This window comes from Globicephala melas, chromosome 7 (genome assembly GCF_963455315.2).
Source record: "Globicephala melas chromosome 7, mGloMel1.2, whole genome shotgun sequence".
Lineage (NCBI taxonomy): Eukaryota > Metazoa > Chordata > Mammalia > Artiodactyla > Delphinidae > Globicephala > Globicephala melas.
In genome coordinates, this window is record NC_083320.1 from 15438309 (window position 1) to 15465839 (window position 27531).

Genomic DNA, 27531 nt, shown 5'->3' on the forward strand with positions numbered 1-27531 from the left:
GGATGATGTACATCAATCAGATGAGTGCTCCCCTGTATACAGGTATAATTTTGATTCAAATATAATTGATTTGACATTTAAAATACAATTTTTGTATTGTTTTATAATACTTTCTTTTTGCGGTACGCGGCCCTCTCACTGCTGTGGCCTCTCCCGTTGTGGAGCACAGGCTCTGCACACGCAGGCTCAGTGGCCATGGCTCACGGGCCCAGCCGCTCCGCGGCATGTGGGATCTTCCCATACAGGGGCATGAACCCGCGTCCCCTGCATCGGCAGGCGGACTCTCAACCACTGCGCCACCAGGGAAGCCCTAATACATATTTTTAAAAAGTACAGTTGTAGACATTTGAAAATAGGAAAAATACAAACCACAATCACGCTATTCATGCTATGTCTTTTCTTCCAGTTTTTCTGTCTTTTGGAATAAATTATTTTCTTAATGCATAGCTATAATCACACTGTTCCTTCAATCTATCATTATTATTATTTTTTGAATTCTGTACTTCAAAAAACTTTGGGCTGCGCCACACAGCTTGCAGGATCTTAGTTCCCTGACGAGGGACCAAACCCAGGCGATGGCAGTGAAAGCGCTGAGTCCTAACCACTGGACCGCCAGGAATTCTCTTTATTATTTTTGATTTCATAGTGTATCACAAGGGCTGTCATGATCTTCACAGAGGTGGCGTCATCCTTTCTTGGCAGGCAGGGGTCGGGGCTGCAGCTGGCTGGAGGAGGAAGCTGGCTGCTTCGGGAGCCACTTCCTAGCAAGCACACCGTCATTACTTATGGAGCGCGTTTGTCTGGGGTGGTTTGAGAAGACGCTGTAGGTGTGGTGGTGCCAAAGCTCCGCCGTGCCCGTCTGGGTACTACCACTCTGTCTTCAGAGACAGAATTTCAAATAGTGTATAGATTTCACCGGGTGAGTGCACCCTGCTTGATTTAATCAATCCTTCTTTACATTTTAGATTCTGGTTTTCTTTCTTGCTTTCTCTGACCCTCCCACCTTCCCTATTTCTTCCTCTTTCTCTCCCTCCCTGCTTGCTTCTTTCCTTAAACTCCTGTTTAAAATATTTTTAACTCCTTAATGTCATCCACTTTCTTCTTCCTTTAGTGTTCTCGCAGCAAAATTCATTAGGTGAATTCTTTTTTTTTCCCCACACACACACTGTATTTTATTTTTACAAGAGATAAATCAACTGACACCAAGCATTGTAAATGCATGACCACAACAAAAGCAACAGTGATGGCAATTACCAAATACGAAACACACTCATACTAGGTCATGATATTGACATTCAGTCCAGGAATCCTCCACTGTAACAGCTCCTTTACTTTGCAGTGAAAATTGATTTGTATATTTTTGCCTCTGAGTCCCTGTGGGATTTTTTTTTATTCAAACAGAAAGTCACAAAAACTATAATCATCTTCATCAGTTCACTCAGTCCCATGTAATTAATTTTTTTATCTTGATCTTTTATGAATTCATCAGTTTTCCATTAGAGTTCTGAAAATGCTTATTCATTCAGTTCAGCAGTATAGTCAGTTACCAGAAACCTGTACTTGTCAGTCTTTTGCACGAATTCCTTGAAGATGAAACCCTTTTATAGGAACATTTTTGCAAAAGCATCAGAGTACACCCAGAACTGTCTGTGACAAAAGACTTAAAAATGACCACGGTTAAAGATTTGATGAAAGTTCATACTAATGCAATTGACAAGGAAATTTAGTTATTTCTGAGATATACGTTTTAAAGTGATAACTAGAATTAGGACTTATAACATTGTACCAGAACATGTAAGATTTTTAGAAATTTCATGTAATGTCTGAAACATTTATATTAACATATTTCCATACAAATAAGGTGAATTCTTAATGTAACCAAGAGATGAATACATCTAAGTCAGAGAATGAGGAGCTCGCTGTGGTTCTGTTACTGGATTATTTTGAAAGTTTACCATTGGAAAATTGAAACACTTTCCTCCATGTATTGGAAAATCTGGGAAACACCAAAAAGTAAAACACATGCATTGTGGAAAAACTGGAAAGCACTGAAAAGTATAAGAAAAAAAAAACCAGATCCTTATTTCCACCGCCTACAGTTAATGCTGTCTATATTTTGGCGTGTTGCCTTCCACTTTTTTTTTTCATATAAACATAGAGTAGAACTCTAAGGGCTTAGGTTTTTTTTTTCTAATAGCTTCATTCATTATTTCTCTTGTTTAGTTTCTAATAAAATGACATCTGATTTGAGTGAACGATGGGTGAGAATCAGACCTTAGAAATAAACACTGAGGCTACAGCAAATTTCACAGATTAGAGGGCATCCATTCTTCCTTCCAGTGCCCATGTGGGAGTGCCTGCTATATGCCAGACACAGTGCTGGAGGATCCAGTGTGAGCCAAACAATCACCACCACACCTAGGCAGAGCTTAGCTTAGTGGACAGGATTACTGTTATTGAAGAGGGAAAGGGATAAGCCTGTGGATCTTGATGGTCCCTTGGGGCTGGAGAGTAAAGAGTAAACACAGGTAGGAGACACTTCCCACAGGGCCCTAGAGTCCAGTCCGCTTCCTAAAGCCTGCATCCAGGGAGCAACGTGAAGCCACTGATGTCGCTCTCATTGGGTACCAACATGACAAGAGTTTCTGACTGCAGTGAGGAGAACAGATAGGAGAGGGGCAAGCGTGGGGGAAAGCCTTGTGTCGCTGCATGTCCTTCACGTGGCACCTGGGCTTTACCTGTTCTTACTTCTGCCATCACCCTTCTCTTCAAATATCCCTCAGGCTTCACGGTCTCCATGATCTTTCTCCCCATGACCTTCTCCTGTGCTATGATTATGCACGGATGTTACTTTATTTGGGGGGAGAAAAAGGAACAATCCTTCATTTAAGTTTCCTGGTTACCAAAACTTGAGCCAAACTCTTGAATTGAATTTTCTACACCTGTCATCTCCACTTCTGCACCTTGAAACACAAGTGCTGTCAACCTAGACTTAGATGATACACCATTCTCAAAGGCCACTTACTAGACATTTGCTGGTTGTTTCTTGAGCATCTGTCTTTGACCCAATAGCCTCATACCTCCCCTTGGGGATCCATGAAGTTCTGGAAAATTATGGAGTTGGAGCACATGACCTAGGTAGGCCAATCAGTGCACTGTATCTCCTGGTCACCGTGATTGGTGCAGGGGTGGTCATGTGACCTACACCAGTCCAATCAGACAAAATTGTGGGGGTTTTGCTTGCAACTCTTGGAAAGAGGTGTTCTTTCTCTTTCTGAACACAGGGCCCTGTGGACTGACACCCTTCACTTAGCAGACCTTTCATATTCAGCTTTTATTAATATTACCCTGCACCATCTTGGCTCTTCTCTGACCTCTAAGAAGTCTCTTTCTTGGTTTCCTCCTTTAGATCCTAATAGATCCTAAACAGGCATTTTCACAGATTCTGTCTTCAGGCTCTGTGTGTTTTTCTCTGTTGAAAAGTTTGTGCAGTTTCTATGTTGTGTTAGTTTCTGCTGTACAACATTGGAGACATAGATTTGAGTGTCACGCTGGTAGAGAATGGAGAGATGAGGCCATGGACCTACACAAACTTTTCAACAGAGAAAAACATGTAGAGCCTGAAGACACAGTCTGTGGAAACGCCCATGTTTAGATGCTCCAATAAAAATTTTAATTTCAAAAAACTGGTCAAATAAGCTATTGTATAGTCATTGAGTGGAATACTATGCAACAATAAAAAAGCGAAGTACAAAAGAAAAAAAACAACTATGTCTCCAGGCGTCTCTCTCAAACTTTAGTCCTGCCTCTTCAGACTGAAAGCTAGACATTTTCATTCAGACGTCCTGTCAGCGCCCCCAAACCAACTTGTCTAAGATAAAAGTCACCAAAATGAAAAATGAGTAAAGGAAATGAGCACTTTATAGGAAAAGAAATACGCATGCTTCTTCAACATATAAAATATACCTAAATTTACTCATAATAAGAAGTGGAAATGAAGCTATGCTGAAGAGAAATTAAAATTTGCATTCACACAAAAATCAGTACACAAATGTTTACAGCAGTTCTATTCATAATCACCCAGAACTGGAAAAAAGAAACCCAATGTCATGCAAGGGGTAAATAAACTGTGCTACTGTCATACAATGGATACTTCTCAGCAACAAAAAACAACAAACTACTGATGGAGGTAACAGCTTTGATGAAATCTCCAGGAAATTATGCTGAATGGAAAAAGCCAGTCTCCAAGGGTTACATGCTGTGGGGTTCTATTTATATGACATTCTCTAAAAGACAGAACTACGGGGATGGGGAACAGATCAGTGGTTGCCAGGATCTAGGGGCAGGGGGAGGGTGTGACTACAAAGGGAGAACATGGGGGACTTTTTTGGGGTGACGGAGCCATTCTGTGTTGCGGTGGTGGTTACTCAGATCTATCCCAGTGTTAAAATCCAGAGAACTATACACCCAAGGCAAAATCAATTTCACTGTTCGTTCATTTAAAAAAATAAAGTAAAATATGACATTTTAAACAAAAATAAAAAAGCTGGTGGCCTCTTTTGTTTTCTCTAAATAACAGTGTTGTGCGTGCTGTGTGTGAACCACTGCTCTGGAAACCCAGAGGTTCCAACGTGACCCCACCCTCCCTCCCCTGCCCCACAGACCACTGAGAATGTACCCCTCACCTATCAGCATTAACAAAATCCAAAAGTTCGACAGTATTCTGTTGATGAAACAGTAGTTGGGGGCAAAGGGACTCTTGTCTCTCAATCATATGAATGCATGGCACAACCCTTATGGGGAGGAACCTGGCAATATCTTAAAAAATTATACATTCATATAACCTCTGACGAACAATCTCACTCTAGGTCTTGACCATGGAGATACACCTGCCTGTGTCTGTAAGGAAGTATTTACACGCTGTCCATTGTCGTATTGTTTGTAATAGCAGGACCCTGGAAAAATGCCAAGCTCTACCTAGAGGGGCCAGTTAAATCTAAGCGTGGTCTATTCATACAATGGAATACTCTGCAGCTGTAAAAAGGATGAGGAAGCTCTGGTGTGGAAGTTTAAAACGCATGGTACTGAACAGTATGTACAGTATGCTACCATTTTCCATTTTTACAACGATGGTAGAATACATGGATACATTTTTACATGATACACAAACAGGTTCACTTGAACGGCAGGGGGTGGAGCCGGCAAGGAGGCTTTTCACAGGATACCCTTGTGTACCTTTTGAATTTTTTTTTTTTTTGGCCACATCACACGGCTTGCAGGATCTTAGTCCCCTGACCGGGGAGCAAACCCGGGCCCCCTACAGTGGAAGCGTGGAGTCCTAACCACTGGACCACCAGGGGATTCCCCTTTTTGAATTTTATATCATATAAATGTACTGCCTACTCTAAAAAATTAAGTGAAAATAATTCCGTCTCTCCTCTTCCAAACAGGATCTGCCTTTCAATTCCCCACATGAAGTGGGGATCTGAGGTGAGTCTAGTGGTGTCCTCCACAGGAGACTGGGCATATATGATGATGGAGGCATGCGACTGTCCTGCTGAACCATCACCTGCTGAGGACTGAGGGCGTCTTTCTGCAAGTTTTAAAGGAAAACACAGTTTGAGGGGAGGAGCAGGGCCTGCCCACAATGAACTCGATACTCCACACAAGCCTCTACTTTCTCAGTGGGGAGACGAGGTTCTGCCACTCCGAGTGTCTCCTGGCAGCCCCACTGAACTCGAGTCTGAGCCCTGAGGAAGTCAGACAGGATGGAAGAGTCATGTTGCCTCCATCTGCAAAACACAGAGCTAAAGAATGCTGCCTGGGGCTTCCCTGGTGGCGCAGTGGTTGAGAGTCCGCCTGCCGATGCAGGGGACACGGTTCGTGCCCCGGTCCGGGAGGATCCCACATGCCGCGGAGCGGCTGGGCCCGTGAGCCATGGCCGCTGAGCCTGCGCGTCCGGAGCCTGTGCTCCGCAACGGGAGAGGCCACAACAGTGAGAGGCCCGCGTACCGCAAAAAAAAAAAAAAAGAATGCTGCCTGGAGACCCTTCCGGCAGAGGGCTCTCCAAAGGGAGGAACCCATTCTGCCTCATACCTCCAGGCCACAGTGCCCCATATGGGCACTTTATGACACCATGACAAAGGTAGAGCATCTGTATCATCCACTGTGGCCCTTGAATTAGAGTCATGGGCACAGATCTGCTTTGCCTGGTGAAGCAGCCGAAGAGTCACTGGGACACGCAGAGCAGCAGGGAAGGATGCCGATGGGGCAGGGACGGCAGAACTCAGAGAAACAATCCTAGACTGGCTGCTGGGACAACACCAGAAGGCTGCTGGGCCTGGAGGGCAGTGGGCAAGACCAAGTTGCTCGAGGTCACAGCCTGGGCAGAGAGCAATGGACCCAGCAACGTTATCTTCACATCATGGTGTCCGACAGGCCAACCGTGGTGCCAGGGACTCGGACTGGTTCCTGAGCAGATGTGAGACTCCTTTTGCAAAGTCAAGACATTTTTCATGTGGGCATTTCTGTTAGGGTTGAACTGTGTTTAACGCCCCCATTTCTGTAGGGGTTAAACACAGTTTTGCAGAGGACTAGAGGTTCAGAGTGACCCTGTAGGGCTCAGAGAAATTCATTACTTATACATATTTCTGTTGATGGACACCCCCCACCCCCAGGCTCCCTGGCTGCAGAAGCTCAGAGTCCTAATGACTTCCTCTCACCACCTCCGACCAGCAGTCACAGACCCCCCCCTCCTTCATTCACAAGCTCCTGCCGTCACCTCCGAATGCCCACTCCCCCACCCAGACCTTCATTTCCCTGCCTGCCGGCCAGTCTCCTGTCCACGGCATTCACTGACCGCCTTCCTAGTTGCTGTTTCAATAACCAAGGTTCGCCAGTTTCAGTGTGCACTGGAATCACTTAGGACAATTATTAAGATGCAGATTTCAGAGGACTGCCCTGATTCTGATCTGCCCTGTGGCCCGGGAGCCTGCATTTTAACACCTCAACATGATGCTGATGTGATGAGTCTAAACAGAAACGACTCTGAGAAATACCAACCTCTCGAGGACTGAGTCCTGCTTCAGATGGGTTTGGTTAACCTACCATTCCAGGCTTTTCTCTCACTCCTTTCCCATTTGAACATTCCACGCCAGTCAGATAGGTCTACTTGCTTTTCCCACACATGCCTTGCACAATTTTATCATAGTTTTACGTTCCTTTTATGTACGGCACATTTTAACCATCTCTATCTATCAAGATCTTATCAGCTCATCTAAGGCTCAGCTCAAAAGCTACTTCCTTTCCAGAATATCTTCCTGTACCTCCACAGTTGGAAATAACCTGTGCCTGAACTGAATGTAAAGGTACTTGCTTAACAGCACTCAAAAAGCCCCTCTTTTTTTTCTTTTAATTTTATTATTTTTTTTATACAGCAGGTTCTTATTAGTTATCCGCTTTATACATATTAGTGTATATATGTCAATCCCAATCTCCCAATTCATCACCCCCCACCCCCCGCTGCCACTTTCCCCACTTGGTGTCCATACGTTTGTTCTCTACATCTGTGTCTCTATTTCTGCCCTGCAAACCGGTTCACCTGTACCATTTTCCTAGGTTCCACATATATGCGTTAATATACGATATTTGTTTTTCTTTCTGACTTACTTCACTCTGTATGACACTCTCTAGATCCATCCAAAAAGCCCCTCTTTTAAATTGCCTTTGCTGTAGTTAGGTGTTCACATGCTTTTCTCCTGAGTTGATTATGACAGTCTGATCAGTGAGGAGGAAGTTCTCTTGCAACTGGACATCATTCCTCAAAGCTCCTAGCACAGTGCCTAACAGGTAGCAGATACTCAGTTACACAGATTACGGGAATTTAATGCCTTTCTCTTTCCTGAATATCCACAATATTTAAAACCCACTGTTACCATACATCAAAGAAAATGTGCCTTCCTTCCCTCTGTCTTCCTTTGTAACTGCAGTTACCAAATTCCGGGCATCTGGTTGGAATATTAATCGTAAACTCATTCTGTTCCTCTTCAGTGCATCAGGAGATGAGACAGTTTTGGTCCACAGCCCTAGCATTTGAGGCGAAAGTAATTTGGGCCAACATGGCTGCTGCTGTACAGATTTTTCCTTCTAGCCACACAGTTGGATTTTTAGCCATAAAAGGTGGCATTGTAATAAAGACAATTTAGGTATTTCTGTAATAAAAATACTTGAACCATTTCTAATGAACTTTCTAATTTGGGGCTCTATGTTTCTAATAATAAACTTACTCTAAACAGCTCCTAAAAAATAAGGATGAGGGCTTCCCTGGTGGCGCAGTGGTTAAGAATCCACCTGCCAATGCAGGGGACACGGGTTTGGGTCCTGGTTCTGGAAGACCCCTCATGCCACGGAGCAACTAAGCCCGTGCGCCACAACTACTGAGCTTGCGCTCTAGAGCCCACGAGCCACAACCACTGAAGCCCGCGCGCCTAGAGCCCATGCTCCGCAACAAGAGAAGCCACCGCAATGAGAAGCCCGCGCACCGCAACGAAGAGTAGCCCCCGCTCACGCGCAGCAATTTAGACCCAACGCAGCCAAAAATAAAATAATAAAAATAAAAAATGAGGACCAGAGTGCTTGAAAATTCAAGGACAACTTCTTTACACTAATTTTTTCAAGCTACTAAATTCACAGAAATGAAAAACTCACAACATCTTCATCTCAGGATTGGATCTGCTGTTTTCATTTTAGCAAGTTCTAAATGAGGAGGTGATTTCTTTGGAACTGCACAGACATGTGTTTGGCACAGTGCATGGGGCCAGAGGGAAGAGTTCACAGTTCTCTGGAATGGCCAAGGTGAGCTGTGGAGCAGAGGACAGTGTACAGAGCACAGTACTGACGTGTGGAGCCACTAGCCAGCCCTGGGATAATTCTGTCCAGAAAAGGTGGATTTGTGGCGGGGGGGAGGGGTGGAGAGAGAAGAGTGTGTGTGGTTTATAAGGAGGTAGGAACGCTATGGAAGATGGGTAAAAGATAATGATGCAAAAAGCATGATAAAGAAAAGAAGTTAGGGCAAATATGGCAGAATAAATATGCTTTACTTTGCAAAAAACACATTTAAAACTCCTTTCCAAGAAGAACATAATTAGACTACAACACACACAAAATATTCAGCACTTAGACCCAGTTATTCCACTCCTAGGAATTTATTCTAAGAAAATAATCAGAGAGGGACTTGCTGGTGGCACAGTGGTTAAGAATCCACCTGCCAATGCAGGGGACACGGGTTCGAGCCCTGGTCCGGGAAGATCGCACATGCCGCAGAGCAACTAAACCCATGCACCACAACTACTGAGCCTGCACTCTAGAGCCCACAAGCCACAACTACTGAGCCAGTGTGCCGCAACTACTGAAGTCTGCGCGCTCTAGGGCCCGTGCTCTGCAACAAGAGAAGCCACCGCGATGAGAAGCCCGCGCACCGCAATGAAGAGCAGCCCTGGCTCACCACAGCTAGAGAAAGCCCGCGTGCAGCAACGAAGACCCAACACAGCGCGCCCCCCGCCCCCAAGAAAATGAAAGAAAGAAAATAATCAGAGAAGCAGCTACTCACAAAGGTTTTTGGATAGGGATGATTCTTGTTGAGTTATTTCAACCTATACTGATGAAGTCCAAAAAGTAACTAACACATGCTCCACCACAGAACAATCAGAAAACACAAATAATCAAAAAGAGCATAAAGAATGGAGCATACATCGCAATAAGGAAGAATCTGGAAAGACATAAATCAGGCATGGTATAATGCTGTTTTCACCAACAATGAGTTAAAAATACATATTGCTTTCTTATTTAATAACACGGCAGGATCATTTTCCATTTGAAAAGAAACATTTCTGCAACCTCTTTTTTTTTGTGGTTTCGAAGTATCCATAAGTGAGATAATATCAAGCAGAATACAAACTCTACATAAAGGATGATCCTAATTCTATATAAATACACACTTGCATGCATGGAGAAGGAAATAGACTAAAATATTAATAGTAGTTTTTCTGTTTGGATATCACAGATGATGATTATCTTCCCCATGCTTTGCAAATATTTTCTAAATTTTCTAGTCAACACCTTTATTACAATAAAATATAATCAAGGCAAAAGATCAGGATGTTAAAATCAGAATGGTTCAAAATAGACAAGCATGGAAGTAATTAATGGATGCTTACAAATTTTCACATCATGCAAAAAAAAAAAAATGAAACGCCCCCAGGAATCTACATGATAATCAAGATACCATTCTTCCGTGATGTAAGTAACATTTAAAATAAAAGCATATAAGATGCGTTGCCAGTGCTACCGTACAAATCACACTGAAACATAATAAACCTTTAATTCAAGTTACCATCAAGATTTAAATGAAGCCTTTTAAATTATTTGGGGAAAAAAAATCATTACATGAACCTAACCTTTTCTAAAGTTAAAACGCAGAAAGATCTAAATGGCTTTCATTTTTGTACCTATTCTCGTTTTCAGTTATAAAAGTTAGTATACAGATAAAAGCTCGAGCTTCATTATACCTCTTTACCGAAAATAATAATGAAGACAGGCAGTCTAAAGTGCTTAGGAAAGAATCCTCATGGAGTTATCCCAAACATCAGAACAAATTTTAGTGAATGCTATATAAACACATAAAATAGTGTTTTTATTCTGAGCCCAACAGAAAAACTCCTCCTTTTGGGAAACATCTCTAGATATTTCAACAGCAGGCCCTAACCCTGAGAACTCCCAGCTCTTGTGAACTCTGACCCTATATCACATTCCCATATGCGGTTTACAGGGAAAAATTTACATTCTTATCTCCAAACATCTTCACTGAAGAATGCTATTGAACAGACCAAAACAACACAGGGTTAGCTCACCAGAAAGAAGGGGAGAACGAACCCATTCATTCAATTGTTCGGAAAGAATGCATTCAGATCTTGGAACTATTTATGCCGAGAACTCGATGATTCTGGCATCTTCCCCTCTGCCAGGTCCCCTGCTGAGAATGTGAAGGGCCCTCTCTGCCCTTGGCTGCCTTCGGAGAGCAAGCTGAAGCCAGGAGCAGAGTAAAAGCCAAGACCCACTTTGTGGATGCAGTGAATGCTCTGAACGCAAGCAGACCCTGACATTAAAACGGACTTAAAAAAAAAAACCCCAAACCCTCAAACCCTCCCTACAATTATTTTAGAAAATAACTTTTAGTTATAGGTCCATGTTTCCTAGTTAATACACTCAGAATACTGATTCTTTTCCATGCTAGCTCACAATTCATTCAATTTCTGAGAAGAATGCAGATGAGATTCAACAGAAGCCAAATGGTAAGAGGGAGGCAACATTGTTCATGAATATGAATATAAATGATACAGAGAGAAACTACATCTTATGTAATTAGCATATGTATAGGCGAGAAAGAGTGAATGCCTAAGTTCAAAAATATTAATTTCCTATTGACACACCAACGCCCACAGGGATCAGTCAAAAGCAGGAAGATTTACCTTGCCACGTGGTGTAAGTGGAAGCAGCAGAATCTCCTGACAGTCCCAGCTCTCTGAGTGGGCACTCTGTCATGCCTGTTCTCTGAGCCACCTCTGATATCCAAGCACAAATCCAGGGCTAAGGATCACTAGGCATGGAAATCTACAGTGACTCTGAAAACCCGCTGGAGCTCAGGAGTAAAGACAGGAGGTAGAAAAAGGTATGCCAGCTTTCACCTTCTGCTGTGTTAGAATAAATGCCCACTTGGAAAGTGACACTATTTAAACCTTCATTAGAAATCATGTTGACACCTTTAACAGAAAATGGTTTTCTATAAGCGTAAGAAAAATTATATACACTTGGACATAAGGTAGACGACCTCTTCTGGGGGCAAAGCGCCGGAGGATAATAGAAGGAATAATACTTGGTTCACCTCACTGCTTGCTATTTTTTTTGTAAAATCTTTATTGGAATACAGTTGCCTTACAGTGTAGTGTTAGTTTCTGCTTTATAATAAAGTGAATCACCTATACATATACATATATCCCCATGTCTCCTCCCTCTACCTCTCCCTCCCACCCTCCCTATCCCACCCCTCTAGGTGGTCACAAAGCACTGAGCTGATCTCCTTGTGCGATGCAGCTGCTTCCCACTAGCTATCTATTTTACATCTGGTAGTGTATATATGTCCATGCTGCTCTCTCACTTCGTCCCAGCTTACCCTTCCCCTTGTCCTCAAGTCCATTCTCTACATCTATGTCTTTATTCCTGTCCTGCCCCTAGGTTCATCAGAACCATTTTTTTTTAACATTCCATATATGTGTGTTAGCATACGGTATTTGTTTTTCTTTCTGACTTACTTCGCTCTGTATGACAGACTCTAGGTCCACCCACCTCACTACAAATAACTCAATTTCGTTTCTTTTCATGGCTGAATAATATTCCATTGTATATATGTGCCACATCTTCTTTATCCATTCATCTGTCGATGGACACTTAGGTTGCTTCCATGTCCTGGCTATTGTAAATAGAGCTGCAATGAACATTGTGGTACATGACTCTTCCCGAATTAAGGTCTTCTCAGGGTATATGCCCAGTAGTGGGATTGCTGGGACGTATGGTAGTTCTATTTGTAGTTTTTTAAGGAACCTCCATACTGTTCTCCATAGTGGCTGTATCAATTTACATTCCCACCAACAGTGCAAGAGGGTTCCCTTTTCTCCACACCCTCTCCAGCATTTATTGTTTGTAGACATTTTGATGATGGCCATTCTAACCAGTGTAAGGGGATACCTCATTGTAGTTCTGATTTACATTTCTCTAATGATTAGTGATGTTGAGCATCCTTTCAGGTGTTTGTTGGCAATCTGTATATCTTCTTTGGAGAAATGCTTACTTAGGTCTTCTGCCCATTTTTGGATTGGGTTGTTTGTTTTTTTGATACTGAGCTGCATGAGCTGCTTGTATATTTTGGAGATTAATCCTTTGGCAGTTGCTTCATTTAAAAATATTTTCTCCCATTCTGAGGGCTGTCTTTTGGTCTTATTTATGGTTTCCTTTGCTGTGCAAAAGCTTTGAAGTTTCATTAGGTCCCATTTGTTTATTTGTTTTTATTTCCATTTCTCTAGGAGGTGGGTCAAAAAGGATCTTGCTGTGATTTATGCCACAGACTGTTCTGCCTATGTTTTCCTCTAAGAGTTTTATAGTGTCTGGCCTTACATTTAGGTCTTTATCCATTTTGAGTTTATTTTTGTGTATGGTGTTAGGAAGTGTTCTAATTTCATTCTTTTAAATGTAGCTGTCCAGTTTTCCCAGCACCACTTATTGAAGAGGCTGTCTTTTCTCCATTGTATATTCTTGCCTCCTTTATCAAAGATAAGGTGACCATATGTGTGTGGGTTTATCTCTGGGCTTTCTATCCTGTTCCATTTATCTATATTTCTGTTTTTGTGCCCGTCACCGTTGGCAGATGACATGATACTATACATAGAGAATCCTAAAGATGCTACCAGAAAACTACTAGAGCTAATCAATGAATTTGGTAAAGTAGCAGGATACAAAATTAACGCACAGAAATCTCTTACATTCCTATACACTAATGATGAAAAATCTGAAAGAGAAATTAAGGAAACACTACCATTTACCACTGCAACAAAAAGAATAAAATACCTAAGGACAAACCTACCTAAGGAGACAAAAGACCTGCATGCAGAAAACTATAAGACACTGATGAAAGAAATTAAAGATGAAACAAACAGATGGAGAGATATAACATGTTCTTGGATTGGAAGAATCAACATTGTGAAAATGACTATACTACCCAAAGCTATCTACAGGTTTAATGCAATCCCTATCAAACCACCAATGGCATTTTTCACATAACTAGAACAAAAAATTTCACAATTTGTATGGAAACACAAAAGAACCCGAATAGCCAAAGCAATCTTGAGAAAGAAAAACAGAGCTAGAGGAATCAGGATCCCTGTCTTCAGACTATACTACAAAGCTACAGTAATCAAGACAGTATGGTACTGTCACTGTTTGCTATTTATTAAAGGTCTCAGACCTTGTGAAGTGACAAGTTAGCTGACAGATTTTTTTTTTGGTAGAAATGCAAATAATTCCCGTTCAGTGGAAATGATGACCCCCAAAGGTAACAGCTTGTTGCCCTGTAGGTCAGTAACTAGTTTTGTATAACCTAGCAATCTAAGTAATATTTCTTTATTAAGTTGTCTGTAAATATTAAGTTCTTTATATCTGACTAGTTCCTTCATGAGTAAATCAGTTGAATAAAATCTTTGACGTTTATGTTTCAACAAGAGTTATGATTTTACCATTTAAAAATCATACTCTAGGGACTTCCCTGGTGGTGCAGTGGTTAAGAATCTGCCTGCCGATGCAGGGGACATGGGTTCGAGCCCTGGTCAGGGAAGATCTCACATGCTGCGGAACAACTAATCCCGTGCGCCACAACTACTGAGCCTGTGCTCTAGAGCCTGTGAGCCACAACTACTGAGCCCACATACCACAACTACTGAAGCCTGCACGCCTAGAGCCCATGCTCTGCAACAAGAGAAGCCACCTCAATGAGGATCCCGCGCACCACAACAAAGAGTAGCCCCTGCTTGCCACAACTAGAGAAAAGCCTGAGTGCAGCAACGAAGGCCCAACGCAGCCAAAAATAAATAAATAAATAAATTTATTAAAAATAAAATAAAATAATAATAAAATTATACTCTAGGGCTTCCCTGGTGGCGCAGTGGTTGAGAGTCTGCCTGCCGATGCAGGGGACACGGGTTCGTGCCCCGGTCCGGGAAGATCCCACGTGCCGCGGAGCGGCTGGGCCTGTGAGCCATGGCTGCTGAGCCTGCATGTCCAGAGCCTGCGCTCCGCAACGGGAGAGGCCACAGCAGTGAGAGGCCCGCGTACCGCAAAGAAAAAAAAAAAAATTATACTCTAGTGAGTATATAATTATTTCAATGTTTATTCATGACTAATTATTTTGAATGACTGAATATGCATATCCCATGTAACAGTTGCATTTTTTATGTTGCTTTCCTTTGTATACTCTATTTTATTATTATTATTTTTAAATTTTATTTATTTATTTTTGGCTGTGTTGGGTCTTTGTTGCTGCATGTGGGCTTTCTCTAGTTGCGGCGAGCAGGGGCTACTCTTCGTTGCGGCGCGCAGGCCTCTCACTTCGGTGGCTTCTCTTGTTGCGGAGCACGGGCTCTAGGTGCTCGGGCTTCAGTAGTTGTGGCGCACAGGCTTAGTTGGTCTGCAGCATGTGAGATCTTCCCAGGCCAGGGCTCAAACCGGTGTCCCCTGCATTGGCAGGTGGATTCTTAACCACTGCGCCACCAGGGAAGTCCCTGTATAGTCTCTTTAAATGGCACTGGTTTGCTCAAAAAGTAAATAAGGCAGGTGTTATGTTTCTTAATGTGATGATACAATAAGATATTATTGCATGCTTTTTTTTATTGCATGCTTTTTACAATATCAATATTAACTAGAAAGCATTTAGGTATACTATGTATTTCTAAACTCTAGTCCATATACAGTATGATTTGGGAAACAATCACTTGCTTGTCTTGGTTTCACAAAATCTAACAAGTCCAAACAGGAGATCTTCATGAAACAGAGTTTCCCTACCCATAATTCACATTAATATGAGCAGCTCTAACTGTAATGAATCACAGGGCCTGGCAGGTCAACGGGATTATGACATTAGATCAAACAAGCTTCACAGGCAGGTTATAACATTGTCTTTGACAACTGTTAAGCAGCCTGCAAGAATGACAAGTATAGGGAAGGGCAACCTGCTAGAAGACACAAAAGACACTGTCAAACATTTAAGTGATTTTTCTCAAATCTGGGTGGGCAGAGGGGCCTCTGAGCAACAAGAGAACAGAAGAAAGTCATATTCAAATGTAATATAATTGTTGAACAGGCCCATGCAGGTTGAAATTTAATTGGCATTGTCCCCATATTGGCTGGGATGTTGTGTATAGACTGTTTCAGTGCTTTTCAAACTGCATCTTGCATTAGAGCCCACCGGGAACTTGTTAAAATGCAGAATCCAATCCAGTAGGTCCAAGTGGGGCCTGAGAGTCTGCATTTCTTTCTTTCTTTTTTTTTTTTCTTTTTGCGGTACGCGGGCCTCTCACTGCTGTGGCCTCTCCCATTGTGGAGCACAGGCTCCAGACACGCAGGCTCAGCGGCCATGGCTCACGGGCCCAGCCACCCCACGGCATGCGGGATCCACCTGGACCGGGGCACGAACCTGCGTTCCCCGCATCAGTAGGCGGACCCTCAACCACTGCGCCACCAAGGAAGCCCCCTCTTTTTTTTTTAATTAATTTATTCATTTATTCTGGCTGAGCCAGGTCTTAGCTGCAGCATTGCTGCATACACTCTTAGTTGCGGCATGCGGACTTCTTAGTTGCGGCATGTGGACTCTTGGTTGTGGCATGCTTGTGGGATCTAGTTCCCCGGCCAGGGATCAAACCCTGGCCCCCTGCATTGGGAGCTCGGAGTCTTCCCCGATGGACCACCACGGAAGTTCTGAGTCTGCATTTCTAACAAGCTCCCAGGTGATTCTGCGGCTGCCGGTCAGGGTACAACACTGTGAATGGCAAAGACTATCTCACCTCGCTGAATTGCAGAGGTCGACACAGACTCCTCAAGCTGAATATGACAGGTCAGAGCTTCCTGAGTGCTTTTTTGAAATACACATTGAAAAAATAAAACCACCTGAGGGAGATGGGGGGGGTAAGGGAGGGAAGGAAGAGGAGTTTGGTATTAGCGGAGGCAAACTATTATATACAGGATAGATAAACAACAAGGTCCTACTGTAGAGCACAGAGAACTATATTCAGTATCCTGTGAGAAACCATAATGGAAAAGAATAGAAAAAAGAATATATATATGTATAACTGAGTCACTTTGCTGTACAGAGGAAATTAATACAACATTGTAAATCAACTACACTTAAATAAAATTTTAAAAAATAATAAAGACGGGCCAAAAAATAAAAAAAGATTTAAAAAATAAAACCTTCTGAATTATATGAGCACTGTAACATACTCATATAATACTTGAGTCAGTACTGTAAAAAAGTGATAGTATAGTTATTGAAAATCTTAGAATGATATTCCAGTGAAGAAACATTTGAGTGTAAAGAGGTCCTAGAGAAAGATCTGAAAATTCTTTGTAGACGTGGTGACATGACTGCTCACATTTAGAGGAAAAATAATTCTGTCCAGTCCTTTGTCACTGACCCCAGGGAATGTTGGCTCCGAACCCTTGAGTCCTGGCTCCCTGTGCAGAAACAAAACTCCCTGAGGGGATCTTTTGCGGCCCTTATATCACACGAGGAACTGGAGATTACTGGAGACCTAAAAAATATCAGTCTTGCTCTGCAGACTGTTCTAGGTGTGTCTGATATGGCCGCATGATGTTTATGAAGAGGCTGGACCATCTCAATCACAGAGATTGTCACTTCCTTGTTGTCGTGTCAAGTGAGAAGACAGTAACACCACATAACTATTAAAATGGAGAAATGGGATTCAAGATACAGTGAAGCACAAGACTGTGGTACGTGCATAACCCTTTGTTTTCACCCATGTGGTGAGAGCTCAGGGGTGCAGTGTGGAAACCAGACTGTGCCATACCCCTATGCATGTGGAATAATTTTATGGAGGTTTCAGTGTTGGAAAAAAATCAAATAAATTATAGCACTTACAGGAAGCCCTGTGTGCATTTAAAAATATGATTCATGAAGTGTTTATTTCCTTTCCCCAGTGAGCATGGTTTAAGGAACATTCCCACAGACATACACAAACACAGACCTCAGCCGTATTTTGCGATTAAAATTAAGTTCTAGACTTTTAACTGATTTTCATAGCATAAGATGCAAGGCAGCTAATTCACTACTCTACATCTGTCTGCTGTGCCCCAATCAGTGTTCATTTTGATCACCAACAAGGCACAGTTTGGTAATGAGACCAATTCTCAGGCAGTTTTATATGGGTGGTTTATGCGATGGATAAACCATCCATTTGCCCTGTATGGCAAGCTGGATGCTGCTATTTCTCTCCACAGGCAACTTAGCCCAGCCCAACTCTCTAAACCCTTCAAGACATATTTCTTATTTTGAAACAGCATCACAGAGAAGATGGATGGATATTAATTCTGTGGACAACTTGGTTCCCTTTCTTAATCAGATTTGGTAGGTAAGGTTACAGCGACTAAAAGGAATTTTGGAAATCAATGGTTTGTGAATTTTTAAATTGATTCCCAAACAATAAAGGGACCAAAGACAAAAGCACTTGGAAATGCAGATATTTGTTTTATTGCCAAAAACCACATTAAGTGTTGTTCTGTTTAAAAAAAAGAAAAGAAAAATAGTTACAGTGCAAGGGAAGATATAAGAAATGCAAGTACCCAGTCAATGAAGAATTATCATTCATCATAGCAAAGTCTAGAAACTTCCTTCTCTTCTAGGAAATCCTTATGTAAATAATAATGGAGCTCAAATATTTCTTTATTAGTTCATTCAATAGTTATCACGTGCTTTTATTTTTTTAATTTATTTTTTTTACGTGCTTTTATTTTTGATTGGTTATTACACATCAAAAAATATACTAGGTAGAAAAATAGAAGAGATTAAAAAAATACTAGGATAGAGGAAGAATAAGATCTAATGTCTGTCCATTAAATAAAAATAACTTCATTGTTTTTGTCAAAAGCAATTCAGGCTCACTATTAAAAATGCACTTCTGAGCCTTCTGTCCATAACCAACTCCTCTTCCCACACATAATTTTACAACTAATGGCACCATACTGTAACCTGTTTTTCATAGACTATATGTCATACACATCTTTTTGTGACTACAGAACTACGTTATTTTAATGGCTATATCACATTCCACTCTATGGAAATACCATACTTAACTCCATCTCATTGGTGGACGTTTATTCTCATTGTTTGCTGCTAAATGCATTAATGAACACCCTTGGAGGGGCAGTATAGAGTGTTATTTAAAAGCATGGATTCTGGGGGAAGGGTAAGCTGGGACGAAGTGAGAGAGTGGCATGGACATATATATACTACCAAATGTAAAACAGATAGCTAGTGGGAAGCAGCCGCATAGCACAGGGAGATCAGCTCGGTGCTTTGTGACCACCTAGAGGGGTGGGATATGGAGGGTGGGAGGGAGACGCAAGAGGGAGGGGATATGGGGATATATGTATATGTATAACTGATTCACTTTGTCATAAAGCAGAAACTAACACACCATTGTAAAGCAATTATACTCCAATAAAGATGTTAAAAAAAAAAAGCATGGATTCTCAAGTCAGACTGCTTAGTTTTAAATCTCAGTTCAGTCTCTTACCAACTGTATAACCTTGGTCAGTTTACTTAACCTCATCTGTAAGACTGGAACAACAATAGTACCTCCCTCATAGGGTCACTGTTAATTACCCTGATGAGGTAGTTAATACATGTAAAGCACTTGGAATGGTGCATAGCAGATCGTAAGTGCTTTATAAATGTTTGCTATTATTTTTTACTTTTATACCTGTGCAATTATATGCATTAGGAAAATGGGCTAAGAGCCTAGAAGGCTCTGAATGTGCACTTTAGATCTTAATACCGTCTACAAAGTGCCCTCCAAAAAGCTTATACCAATGGTTTATCCGTAACTTTGAAAACAGTCACCCTTGCTTGGCAGGTATGAGATCTGGAAACTCACTGCCAGTCTGACCAAGCTGGCTACAATGATTTAAGTGTATACCATGGGCAAACGGAAATGGCAAGATTCCAGTTCAGGGACATTAGAGGAAATGACATAGAGTTCTAAACCCAGCAAAATGAAAGTGAAATAAAGACATTTCCAGTAAAACGAAAACTGAGAAATTCATTACCAGCAGAACCATGCTAAAAGAAACACTGAATAGAGTAATTTAGGCAGAAGGAATGAGACACCAGATGGAAGAACAAAACTGTAGGAAGGAATGAGGAACAACAGAAAGGATAAATATGTGGATGAACTTAAATATATATTAAGTATACAACAATAAAAATAAGTCCTTGAGGGCTTTAAATATTTGTAGAATTAAATTTTATTTAATAACTCACTCTTCCCAGGAAGTGATAAAGTTACTAATTTGCATTTGATGCTCGTTAATCAAGGATACATGTTGTAATTCTTGGGGACCACTGAAAGAATTGTAAAGACTTTATAACAAGTTAATAGAGGAGGGGAAAAGGGAAAGTCAAAATACCTGCTTAATGCAAAAGAAGGCAAAAAAGAGATAAGAACAGGTGAGGAAAAGTTAACAAAGCACTATAGCAGATTTAAATCCAAATATATCAGATTATATTAAGTGACAACAGACTATATACACCAATTAAAAAGCAAAGCTGCCAAACTAAATTAAAAAACAAAACCCAACTACATACTGCCCATGAGAATCACAATGCAAATATTAGGATACAGAAAAGGCAAAAAGTAAAAGGATGGAAAATGCTCTGCAAATGCTCACCCAAACAAAGCTGCTGTTGCGATATTAACATTAGACAAAGTAGGCTTTGAGGCAAGAAACATTGCCAGTGACAAAAAGGACATTCCATACTGGTAAAAGGGCTAACCTATCAAAGAGACAACCATTTAAAAATTGCATGTATCAAATAATATAGCTTCAAAATATTTCAAAATATGTGAAGGAAAAATTGACAGACTAAAAGAAGAAATAGACAAATTCACAACCACAGTGAGTGATTTTTATATACCTCTCTCAGCAATACAAAGAACAAGCAGGGGAAAAAAAAATCAATGAGGATACAGGACTTCAAAAAGTACAATTTAAAAAATGACCTGTCATATAAAACACCATATGCAGCAATTACACAAAATGCAACCATATGTGGGGAAATAAAGTAAATCTCAACAAATTTCAAGAAATGGAAATCATATAGCGTACCGTTTCTGATTAAAGGGAAATTAGGCTAGAAATAAAGTTTAAAACAATAATTAGAAAATTCCCAAATATTTAAAATTTAAGTAATATACTTCTAAGTGACCCTTAGGGGAAATTAGGGAATATTTTCAAATAAATGACAATGAAACATAATTTGTTAATACTTGTACGATGCAACTAAACATATTTTTAGAGGTAAAGGTAGAGCCTTAAATGATATATTGGAAAAGAAGGATGACTAAAAATCAATGATTAAGAATCTACTTCAAATATACTTGAAAGATATCAGCAAAGTAATGCTGAAAGGATGAAAATAATAAAGAACAAAAATTAATACATGTACAATGGAGAAAATTAACAAAACCAAAAGTTGGTTCTTTAAAAAGACTAAAATTGATAAGCCCCTATAAAATGGATCAAGAATATAGAATCAAGAATGAAAAAACAGAAATTACAGATCCTACAAAGATAATAAAGAGACTTATAAACACCATTATGGCAATTAATTTGACAACTGAGATAAAAGGGACAAATTCCTAGAAAAACATAACATATAGAGAAAACAGAAAATTTGAATAGTTTTACATATATATGAAATATATCAATATAATTTAAAGCCTTTTCTCAAAAATAACTCTTCCAGATCCAATTGGGCTACTGATGAATTCTTCCAAAGATTAAAAAGAAAAAAAAAAAAAAAGTATACAAATTCTTCTAAAAATAGAAAAAGAGGAAGAGTTCCCAAATCAGTTTATAAGGTCAGCCTAACCTTAATACTAAAACCCACAAGAAAAAAATATCACACACCAATCTCACTCATGAATATAGTTATAAAAGTCCATAAAAATCACGTTAGGAGAAAGTGAATTCAGTGATATAAAAAAAGGTAATATATAATGACCAAGTTGAGTTTATACCAGAAATAAAGTTAGTGTAATAATCAAAAATCAATCAGAAGAAATCATAACATTAATAAAATAAAGAAGAAAAAGCATAAGATCATCTCAAGAGATGCAAAAAGTCATTTAATAAAATTCAGTACCATTTAGGATAAAAAAACCCCAAAACTCATAGCAAATCAGGAATAAAAGTAAACTTTCTAATGCCGATAAATGGTGCCGACAAAAAAAACTACAGTTAACAGCATCCTAAGGATGAAATATAAAACACCTTCTCCCCGAGTTCAGAAACAAGGATGACCACATCATCATTTCTATTCAATATCGTAATGGAGATCAAAGCCCATGGGATATAAGGCAAACTAAAGAAATAAATATTGGGGAAGCAGTAAATTTGGCATTGTTCACCAATTGCATAATTGTGTTAAGTAGAAAATCCAAAAGAATATACAAGCAATTAATGGAATTAATAACTGAATTTACTAAACACACTGGATATGTCAATGTATAAAAATCAATTGTATTTATATATATGGGCTAATTAGAAATAGAATAATTAGAAAATGAAACAAATGCAATTTTCAGCAACAAGCCTACCAACACCTAGGAATAAATCTAATATATTATACGCAATACCTCTACACAGTAAACTAAAACGTTACTGAGATAAACTAAAGATCTAAGTAGAGGAATGTACTATGCCAATGAATTGAAAACCGCAATATTGCAAAAGATGCCAATTCTCCCAAGTTGATCTAGAGAGTCAATATAATCCCAATAAAAAGTCTAGCATTGGGGCTTCCCTCGTGGCACAGTGGTTAAGAATCCACCTGCCAAGGCAGGGGACACGGGTTCGAGCCCTGGTCCGTGGAGAAGATCTCACATGCCGCGGAGCAACTAAGCCTGTGTGCTACAGCTACTGAGCCTGCGCTCTAGAGCCCTCGAGCCACAACTACTGAAGCCCACACTCTGCAACAAGAGAAGCCACCGTAATGAGAAACCTGTGCACTGCAATGAAGAGTAGCCCCTGCTCGCCTCAACTAGAGAAAACCCGCGCACAGCAATGAAGACCCAATGCAGCCAAAAATAAATTAAAATAAAATAAATTAATTTTTAAAAAGTCTAGCATTGGAGAAAATGACAAGCTGATTCCAAAATTTGTATGGAAATCCAAAGGGCCAAGAATAACAAAAAAAGTTTTGAAGAGCAAAGTTGGAGGACTTTTACTAGCTGACATCAAGACTTATTACAAGAGGGAATGTAAATTGATACAGCCACTATGGAGAACAGTACGGAGGTTCCTTAAAAAACTAAAAATAGAACTATCATATGACCCAGCAATTCCACTGCTGGGCATATACCCTGAGAAAACCTTAATTCAAAACAAGACATGTACCACAATGTTCATTGCAGCACTATTTACAGTAGTCAGGACATGGAAGCAACCTAAGTGTCCATCGACAGATGAATGGATAAAGAAGATGTGGCATATATATACAATGGAATATTACTCGGACATAAAAAGAAACAAAATTGAACCATTTGGAGTGAGATGGATGGACCTAGAGTCTGTCATACAGAGTGAAGTCAGAAAGAGAAAAACAAATATCGTATGCTAACACATATATATGGAATCTAAAAAAAAAAAAAAAAAAAGGTTCTGATGAACCTAGGGGCAGGACAAGAATAAAGACGCAGACGTAGAGAATGGACTTGAAGACACGGGGAGAGGGACGGGTAAGCTGGGGCGAGGTGAGAGAGTAGCACTGACATATACACACTACCAAATGTAAAACAGACAGCTAGTGGGAAGCAGCTGCATAACACAGGGAAATCAGCTAGGTGCTTTGTGACCACCTAGAGGGGTGGGAGGGAGACACAAGAGGGAAGGGATATGGGGGTATATGTATATCTATAGCTAATTCACTTTGCTATACAGCAGAAACTAACACAGCACTGTAAATCAATTATACTCCAATAAAGATGTTTTAAAAAAAAGACTTATTACAAACCTACAATAAATAAGAGAGTGGTATTGGCATGAAGATAGACCAGTAAACTAATGGAAAATAGAGAGTGTATGTACATATTAATATATATAAAGAGTGTATAGTCATCACTTGATTTATGACAAAGTTGATATTTCAGTTGGTGGAAAAAAGACAATCTAAATTTTCAATAAATAATGCTGAGTATATTGGATATTCCTATAGAATAAAAGTGGATCAATTCCAAGTAGACTGTAGATCTAAATAAGACAAGCAAAATAATAAAATTTTTCAAACTAAGAGAATATCTTCACAACATTCTTGTAGGCAAAAATACCTTAAACAGGACACAAAAAGTTATAAACACAGGTAAAGATTGATAACTGGAGTATGTTAAAATTAAGAACTTCTTTTCACTTAAAGATACCACCAATAGAATAAAAAGGCAAGGCAGAAAATGGGGAAAGAAATTCTCAATACATACATCTGACCAGTGACGCACCAATACATCAGTAGAGAGAAGACAATCCAATAAAAAATGGTCAAAGATAAACAGGCACCTCACCAAAGAGGTGATCAGTAAACATGAAAAGGGGCTGAATGCCGTTATTCATCAGAGAAATCAAAATAAAAGCACACAGAGATACTGCTACACACCCACTAGAATGGCTAAAATGACTAACGTTAGCAAGGGCTGGCAAGGATGTGGAGAACTGGAAATCTCATATACTACTGGTGGGAGCATAAACTGGTACAATTCTTCAGAAAACACAACTGGACATCTGAAAACTGAACATACCTTATGATCCAGCAATTTCACTTCTACATTCATATTCAACAGTAAAACATACATATATGCTCTAAAAGGCACATTAAAGAAGGTTTTGCATCATTCATAACAGCCTCAAACTGGAAACACAAATATCCATCAGTAATAAAAGAGCCAAGTAAAATAGGATCTAGTTCTATGATTTAATACTATACAAGAATAAAAATTAATGAACTAAAGCGACATACAGTATGGGTGAATATGACAAATGAAATAGTAAAAGAAGCCCAGGGCTGAAGAAAATACACGGTGTAATTCCGTTTATGCGAAGTTCAACTAAGGTATGGTGTCAGAGACCTGGGGAGCGGGTACTTTGGGGGAGATGCAGAGTAAAGGGCACGAGGACTTCAGAGGTACTGGTAACGCTATATTTACAGTAACCTGGGTGGTGATTCCTTGGGCGTGCTTACTGATCTCTCCTTATCCTCTAGGTACGACTTACACACCTATACCCAAGAACTAGGTAGCAGGTTTTCTATTTATGCAATTCTCAAGTCCATTAGGAAATGAAGAACTTCCTCTCCATCCCTGGCTACATCAGCAATACATTTATAAAATGAAATGTGTGAAGCACTGAAGCAGCATGTCTTCAGATACTCTTCTCCTACGAACTGGTGCCTCAAAGAGCCTCAAAGCTTCATGCTGCAGACCACTGTTCCAGGGTCCCTTTCTACATGTCAAGACACCTGCCACATTCAACTCTGGGAGTTCTAGAAGCTCCAAAATGGAGCGTCCGTGCCTGAGCAGTATTTACTTTTGCATGCCCCTTTCTATTAAATTTTTCACAAGTTTATTCTTATAGGCAAAACAAAATAATGCTGAAAAAGAATATTAGGCATGTGATCTTGCCTGGTCTCCTACAGTGAATGCAATATTCAGACTAATGGCTGAATCTTGTCAAATCTGACTCAATAAAGTACAAAGAAATAAAAAAGACTGATTTATGAACAGATAACAGATGATATCCATTACAATCCACTCGACATTTACTGGGAACTTACTGTCAGGGACTCTGTTGGGAACTCTGGGGCAAACAAAGGTGAAGAAAATAAGATTCTTAGCCTCAAGGCACTCACAATCTAATGGGAAGACAGACATGAATATAACCAATCATACGCTTATATTATAGCCTGCTCTTACTGATATGAAAGTGATATTTCTACATTAAAATGTTAGGTGAGCTAAGGGACTTTGAATGAAAATCTCTCAAGTGTCCTTTTATCTACTGGAATAGAAATATTTGTATTTAATGTTCAAAGAAACAAATGTCAGGAGATTCACATTCTTGTTTTTTCTGTTGGTAAAATGTCATAGTTTTCCCTAGGATGCTCACTTCTAGGAAATTATCCTAAGCAGAGTTTCCCACAGTATGCTTAGAGGAAACCAGATGACAATGGGAAAAGGGATCCCACAGCACGATGGGAATTTTCATCTAGCACCCTGTGTCCATTCCTGCCTCCCCCTGAACTTGAGATGTGGGAAAGATAAAAAACTACATTCCCTCGGCTCCTTTGGAAATCAGGTTCCACCATTTAGATGCATTCTTGCAGAATTTGGAAAGTGGAAAAGAGGTGGAGGCTACCTTCCTCCTGCTGTTCCTGGGATCCTGCAACATCACAGGAAGGTGAGTTGCAGCAGTAGGTTGGGGAATCCAGCTCCTAGTTTTCTAGAGGCAACAAAGTCGGGTCACAGAGGCTCCAGCCTAACATCTGCTCATTTGGTTGGTAAGTGCCCAGAGGGGAAGACGGTGAGCACTGTGGTGACAAGTGGCCAGCAGCACTTCGACTTCTGGGTGACATTTCCTGTATTAAATTCTACTTTGCTTAACATACCTAGAGTTGATTCTATTTTCTGCTGTAATGTATAATCTTGGGCTTTTGTTGTTTTTAAATAAAATTCTGTTGTGTAATTAGCATTTATCAAGCATCCATCAATAGTTGCTAGGGAGGAGTCCAGAAACATACACAGCAGGAAAAAGAAAACAATTTGAAATTCAGAAATCTCCAAGGGAATAATAAAGAGTTGGCCGGAGACCTACAGGGCATTTTAAAGGAAGCACTCAGAATTTCCTTAACTGGATTCAATGGGGTAGAACCTTGGGTGAGCAACATTACACTGGTTTCTTTGATTTCAAGTGTTTAAGAACCTTTATATACGACTGTGTATTAGGTTGAGGAGGGGCAGAACACTGATCACAAACTGCTTAAGGAATCCTTTTCTTTTCACCAGGGAATCTCATGGGACAACTGTTTTCAGGAGTGTTGTACAAAATGCACCAGAGAGAAATACCCCGCTTTCCTCACTCAGTGATATATTGTAGCAGATTTTTGTGTTACAGTTTTTTTCCCTTAAAATTGGAGTCTTTTTAGCCTTTATTTTTCTACCAGTTGTATTTCTCTCCCTCTCTCTCCCCAGACCCCTCTGCCTTTTCTTACATTTAAGAGTATAATTTAATTTTTAAATTTACATACACTAAAATTCATTTTTTTTCATTTACAGTTCTATGAGTTTCGACAAATGTAGAGACGTAGGGAACAACCACAGCCATCAGGATATGGAACAATGGTATCATCACCCCCAAAACTCTTTCGCTGGTCCTTTCCAGGCAAGCCCTGCCACCACCGTAGCTCCGGGCAACCGCTGATATTTTCTCCATCACCATAATTCTGCCTTTTCCTGACATAATATAAATTAATCACATAATATGTAGCCTTTTGATTCTGGCTTCTTTCACTTAGCATAATTCAAAAGAGAACCATCATATATATATGAATATATATAAAATATATATATAATAAAGAAGGAAAGCCTGCCTTTTCCA

The 27531-nt window shown here is 40.2% G+C and overlaps 1 protein-coding gene across 23 annotated transcripts in view; it reads right to left on the reverse strand.

The window, feature by feature from the left end:
- The window catches only part of SGPP2 (sphingosine-1-phosphate phosphatase 2), a 138829-nt gene that overhangs the window by 13721 nt on the left and 97577 nt on the right, over positions 1–27531 (reverse strand). The window contains exon 1 of one of the 23 annotated variants that reach the window (XR_009564540.1): positions 11526–11611. The exons of the other annotated variants lie outside the window; for them this stretch is intronic. The gene's annotated coding sequence lies outside the window, so the exon portion shown is untranslated. Of the gene's footprint in view, positions 1–11525; positions 11612–27531 lie in introns of those variants that run through there. 23 annotated transcript variants of the gene reach the window in all.